Source organism: Rhamphochromis sp. 'chilingali' (assembly GCF_963969265.1).
Source record: "Rhamphochromis sp. 'chilingali' genome assembly, chromosome: 1".
Taxonomy (NCBI): domain Eukaryota; kingdom Metazoa; phylum Chordata; class Actinopteri; order Cichliformes; family Cichlidae; genus Rhamphochromis; species Rhamphochromis sp. 'chilingali'.
In genome coordinates, this window is record NC_137929.1 from 64,021,962 (window position 1) to 64,028,765 (window position 6,804).

Sequence of the window (6,804 nt, forward strand, 5' to 3'; positions counted from 1 at the left end):
CCTCCCCCTTAGTGTGTTTGTTGGGCAGCTTAGATAATGTCACTACAGATAAGAATATCGCCCATATGGTTTTCACTGCCCTATGCATAGCCAAGAAAACAGTCCTCATGAACTGGAAAAATAAAAATAATCTTAATTCTAACCAATATAGAAATTATCTATTAGATTACATTAGTCTTGACACAGCCTCTGCCACCACATTAGATCAATTGCTCTGGGCCCCTTTTATCAGCTCCATCACCTAGTGGGGGTGGGGGGGTCATAGTTTGGTCCCGCCTTCACTGTTGTGATTGGTGAGGGGGTAGGGACAGGCTTAGGGCGTCGGGGGGTTCCCCGGAGGCATCTTCCTTGGGGGGCTCAACCCGGGGTAGCGGTCACGTCCGGTTGAGGGCTCTGTTGGCTCTCAGGTGACTGTTTCCTCGCGGCTGCGTGCAGCGGGGCTAGGGGAGGGTCTGTGCTGACGGACGTGGGTTACTGACCTGGCAACCTGGCTGCCCCTGGGTGGGTCCGGGATGGGCGTGAGGTTTTGGGGGCGCTCCGTCTCTGGGCTGGGGCCCGGGCCGGGCCTCGGGGGCTCGGGTCCTGGTTGGTGTGTTGCCGGGGTTGTGGGCGGGTGGGTGCATGGGGGCCCGGCCCTGGAGCAGGGTGCCGCCGGTGCATCGAGCCGCCTGGGGGGCTCTTCAACTGGTGGGGGGGATGGTCACATCTTGCAGGAGCTTTCTTCTCTCAGGAACTCTCTGCAGGAGGGGGAGATACAGGAGAGGTGGAGGAAGATCTCAGCCTGGGCGTTTACCGTCTTATGTAGTCTGGAAGATGTGTGGTTGGTGGGGTGGGTGCAGTTTTCTCTGTGGTGGGGTTGGGTGGACTGTCCAGGGCTCTGTGGAGCCGGGGGGCGCTACTGCACTGGGCCCCGGTCTGATGGGCCTGGGCCCCCCTTCCCTGGCGGGTCGCGGAGGGTGGGAGTGCCTACTGGGGTCAGCGGGGGAGCTGGCCCCAGGGAGGGGTTACCTGCCCCTCCCTTCCTTCCCTCCCCATCTCCAGCTGCCTCCCTCTTCCCGCTCCTCCACAACCACCCACACATGCAGGGCCTTGGAGTGGGGGTATGTCACCAGGGTGCAGAGGAGGCTACCCCCCCCCCCCCCCCCCCGTCCCCTTCTGGCTGCCTCTGCCTCAATTTTATCCCACAACTTAGACATTCACATTATTCACACTCTCATCACACATACATATAGGATCTTGGGGGTGGGCACAATCACGGAGTCCAAATCACCATCAGGGTGTACACCTCACCCCTGACGTCGTTGCCCACCTCTCAATTTTAAATACACTTAGTCATTGAGGGTTAGCAGGAGGGACTATGCGCTTACCTGCTCCTTGGCAGGTAGCTCCATGCCCTCCTGGGTTTTAATTGCACCTTAGAACACATATGCATCAACACTACAATGAGCGGGTGGAGGGAGGTTTGGAGTCTTCTCCCACCCCCATTCTCTGCGGCCTGCTGGAGCGGGAGGGCTAGTAGGAGGAGTTGGCTGTCCGACTGCGGTCTGGGGTGTGGGGCCTCCCTGCTGCTGCGGAGTCGGGGTGGTCTGCCTCTCCCCACCGCAGGGAAAAGGGTAACACCACCTGGGTCTGGGTGCAATTCCCCCCTCCAGGGGCAAGGGTACCTAGACCCGGTTTGTAGAGTACGCTTGGGGAGTGTGATTGTGTGTACAGCGTCTCTTTATGTCTGTCTCCACGTTGGTTGAGTGTGGAGTGAGTGCATATGAGAGCATGAGGGTGGGAATGGATGTTTGTGTCTGTGTGTGCCTGTATGTCTGTGTCTATATGTCAGGTTGGGTATCAGACGCCACCTCTCTGGGGACACCTCAGGCCCTCCAAGGTTTGGAGGCCTATCTCCACCCACCACCACTTCCCCTGCCGGTGGCGGACTCCCTCAGGTGTCGGTGTGTTGGTGGTTCTTTGTGTCTGGGGGTGGGCGTCCGGGTGCACACCGGCTCACTCCTTGGCGGCCGCTTGTCGGGGCCTGGGGCCTGGGGCTCGCTCGGGCCCCTTTGGAGGTGGGGTGCCCCCGGCCTCTCGGCCTAGGGCTCGGTCACTCAGGCGCAGCTGGGGGCCAGCGGAGCTCACGGGCGCGTCACTGCAACTCCCCCTGACTTCTGCTCCGCGGCTGCTGGGCGAGCCCTCATCTGGGACTCTCCTCAGCTCTTACTGGGACAGTGGCGCGGCTGCCCCTCTGTTGGTCTTCCATGGTCTCTTGTGTTCTGGGGGCCTCTGGATGTCTGGAGTTTTGATCTCCTCCATACCCGCTTCACACCCTGGAGGACGGGGCTGTGGCCCCCCCACACTCCCTAGCAGATCATTACATGGAGAAACCTTTGGAATGCAAGCATGCTGATCCACACAGGTATGCACACATGGGTATTCACAGACGCGGACTAAAGCTTTCTTGGCTGCTGCCTCAAAGCACACTGTGCGCTGTCTATCTTGCGTGCTGCACAATATCGTTTATTACTTAGTAAATACTGATATCTATGACTAGCTAGTTTATTGTGATGGTGCTTTGTTTTCTCTATTATTATGTTGCTCTTTGTTGTTTGCTGTCTCCTCTGTTTGTTTTTGTTTGTTTGTTTGTTTGTTTTTTTTTTCTCCATACAGGTGACCCAGGAGTTTTTTTTTTTTCTCTCTCTTCCCCCCCCTTCTCACCGTCTCTTCTCCCCTTTGGTTTTCTTTCTTTCTCTCCCCCTCTCTCTCTCATTCATTCCCCCTGTCCTATTTATTAAAAAAAAAAAAAAAAAAAAAAAAAGACAAAGGATGAACTGAAGCTCTGCCATCACGTAATGTCGCATACTGCTGTTTCTGATGTCATTTAGGAAAAAAAAAAGAAAAAAAAAAAACAAAAACACCATCATCCCCTCAAAACTTGCCACGAAGCTCGTCGACCTTGGGCTGGGAACACCGATCTGCAGATGGATTCTAAACTTCCTCACAAACAGGCCCCAGGTGGTGAGAGTTGGTAAGCACACCTCCTCATCACTCATCCTAAACACAAGTACGCCACAGGGTTGTGTGCTTAGCCCCCTCCTATATTCCCTGTTCACACACGACTGTGTTGCTAAACAAGAGTCCAACATCATCATCAAGTTTGCGGATAACACAACCATCATAGGCCTCACTACAGACAATGATGAGACGGCCTATAGAGAGGAGGTGATGGCGCTGTATGAGTGGCGCCTGGAAAATAACCTGTCAGCTGGCCTCCTCCTGTGCTGACAAGCTTTTTGAAGTCTCGCAGGAACATATTGGTGCTGGTCAGCATCTTCTGTCTTTGTTTCGTGCCCTATCACTTGGTTTGTCTTCCCTATACACTTCTGTGGACCAGCTGCTCTGTACGTCGGGTATTGTACTACTTGAAGGAAGTGACCACCCATGGTATCAGTTTCAAATGTCTGCCTGGACCCTCTTGTTTACTTTTTCATCTGTAAGACTTTTCGGGAGCAGGTGAAAAAGATGTCCAGGAGAGTCAAAAAGTCCAACATTTTATAAAATGAAGAAATTTGCATTTGTATTGTGTTGCTGTTGCTGCTTTCAGCTATTAGACATGTGGCTGATTTAGCATAGAATAAAATGACATATATTTTATAAATAAAGTTTCATTTGAGCTCAGAGATCGATGTGAGGCTACAGTCAGCACAAGTGCACTAAACATAGGCAGTAGCTTTAAAATGAATAAACAGAACCAATGTACGTTTAAATTTATACAAACAATGCAGTGTTAAATGTACAAAATCATCTCCACCACAGGCACAACCTGAATGGACCTGAGCTCTATCGTGGGATAACAGGGCATGCCCACAGATCAGAACAGCTCGGTAAAGATGTAACTAGTTCTGGGGCAGGCTCTGCAAACAGCAGAGGTCTTCATCAGTAGAGGAGTGACATTCAGGCCATTGTCATAGCCCGGTAAACAACTGAACTCCGTATATCTTTAATCTTATGATGGCTCCTGAAGCTATGGTCCTGTCGGTTGATCAGCTGGCCTTGCTGCAAAGCTGTGTCATCAGTTGCTGATCATTACAATCCTTCCAACTCTCAGTAGCTGCAAACGAAAGCTCATGAGCACAAACAAAAACCACCTCACACCTGACTTGGTGCTCAGTGACTACGCATGCAATCGTGAACACAGCCATACGGGAAAATTGTTAAGTAATAGACCAAATTATGATAATGTGCTCCATGAGACGCATTTTGAAAAAACGATGATATAGTTGATTAAAAACAATCATGCTGTCCCTGCTGTTCTGGAGGCCAAGCAACACTCTATGGGTGGTGGCCCTGCTTTCTGCACAGAAATGCGCACACACTTAAAGCACACACAGAGAGTACTTGCTGTTTCTTCTGTCTACCTCTGTTCTGCCTTTCATCTCTGTTTTAATGTTGTCACTTGTCTATTAACTGGAAAAACAATGAGAATTTATCGAGACTTAATAAACAGTAAGTAAGTAAATATTAGTTATTTTGGATTATTTCAGCTAATTGGAAGAAAGGTGACATGTTATATTTTTGTCTTATTGTTAATTAATTTGCAAGAATTGAAAACTAACTTTTTCACTTGGTAATATTTTCGAAGTGAAAATGAATCAATTCAGGAATGAGGCTGCAACATGACAAAACGTGGAGCAAGTGAAGCGCTGTGAACACCATCCAGATGCACTGTGAGAACTGAACCTCTCTACTGCAGGCGTGACTTCGTTTTAACCTTCTTCTTTCCACTTCAGTCTAACATGTAGCGTAAACAATCACACATTTATATTGCATTTACTTTCTTTCAGTTGTTTTTTCCAAATCCTGGAGCTGATAAATGATCACCTTGTTGTTCTTTACTGTTTGTATGAGAGTAAAATGAGCGTTGTTCTTTGTGACCTGGATTGTGTCGTTAATCTGTGTCACACAGACTGACTTTAACTCTGCAGTCATTGCGTCCTGTTTCTGATGCGACTACAGGTTCTCAAGTTTTATTGCAGGGCTGTTACCTTTAACACACACACACACACACACACACACACACACACACACACACACACACACACACACACACACACACACACACACACACTAAATTCATTCAGTATTTTACCGTATTTAATAAAGGTTTATTTAAAACTCACAGCATTTAAATGTTAGATTTCACTTTTGTGAAATTTAATTTGCTTTTCTTGTCTAACGCTGAGCTGCTTCCTCCCAAAACTCAGGTGCAGCTTCTAGTTTAGTTCTCATCAGAATGTTCAGTGAGTTCATGAATTCAATCACTCTCTACTGCTTATTTGACACTTGTTTAGATTCAATTTTTTAAAATAGATTTCTGTATTTCACAGTGTATTTTAAAAACACGAACAGTTTTTATGGTTTTGTATGTTTGAGTGAAACCACAGCAGCTACTTCCTCCTCCTGTTTCCACTGAAGTGATGTCTGAATCAGTGACATTTCTCAGCACAGAGGTGATAAGAGCGTACATGATGTACCAACGGAAAGATGACACAGTGTTGCTGGAAACTGCTGACAGGTTGAAAAGAATACTTTTCATGATGCTTCATGAATAAGAACTGTCTTCTTTTAACGTACATTGTACAATAACACTACTGCTACCACCTCTTTTTTAGTGACACCCAGACATTAAACTTTAATGCAAAATTTTGGAGAACATTGACACTGAGAATCTTATTGGAGCTGAAAGAATTTGGACCATTTTCACTCAGTAATGGTGGCTCCATGTCAGCTGGAAACTTAGGACTGCCTGCACTTGGGCCCTGAATGATATTCAGCACTTTATGATCGTATCCAGTGTTTTATTCATTTAGAAGAAACAAACAAACAACAACCAAACAAACTAAGCTAATCTAAAAAAAATATAATCTATAACAGCCAAGCACAGAAATGACCACCAATAACACTACATGTATTCAGTAACGAGAGCTTCTTCATCAAATCATCACGCTAAAAATAGATCTTTAAAAAAAGCGTGTCATCTTTAGTGAACTGAAACGCAATGAAGAAGAATCTGTGGATTTCTGCTGAAATTTTATGATTTATGAATTATACGTTAATGTTGCCAACACAGGAAGTGTATTGAAAGTCTGAAACCTCGGACTGTCATGAAGGAGGCCAGTCCAGAGACTTCCCGTTTTCTGCTGCCGTTTTGATTCGCTTTCGTTTAAATGAAGAACTGGGATTTTGAGAATATGTCTTTTATAGTGTTAGTTTCACCACCTGTAGGATCATAGAGCAAATCCAGGTGGAATCGCCGGTCTGACTGGACTCAATACTGTGGTGAGTAAAAGAGAAAACAAGAAGTCTGCTTGGACTTTTGTGTTGGGAAAGTTTCATCATTATTATTGTTTTTTTTCATAGTTTAGTCCTCAGAAGAGGAACCAATTTGTGGGAAGGAAAAAATCCACTGTGGTAGGAGGTATAGAGGAGGTGACGTTCACTGTTTAAATTGGATTAGCGGAGTTGAAAGGATATTTATTATTTTCCGGTTTTCTTGAGACCCTGTGGTTTTGGTGAAATTTGAAATATTTTTTGAATGTATGAGTTTATTTGATGCTCAGGATGTTTACAATTTCCTTTTAATTGCATTCTTCATGCAGTCTTCCATGGCAGTAGAGAGTAGGGATGGGTAACCAGATCGAAAAGCAGCGCACATTTCGGTGCTTGATTTCGGTGCTTTTTTTTTCCTGAGATGCCATACACTTTGGATTCTAGCCAATCACGTTACCTTTCCAAGGATAGTCGGCGGGCCCAGGTACG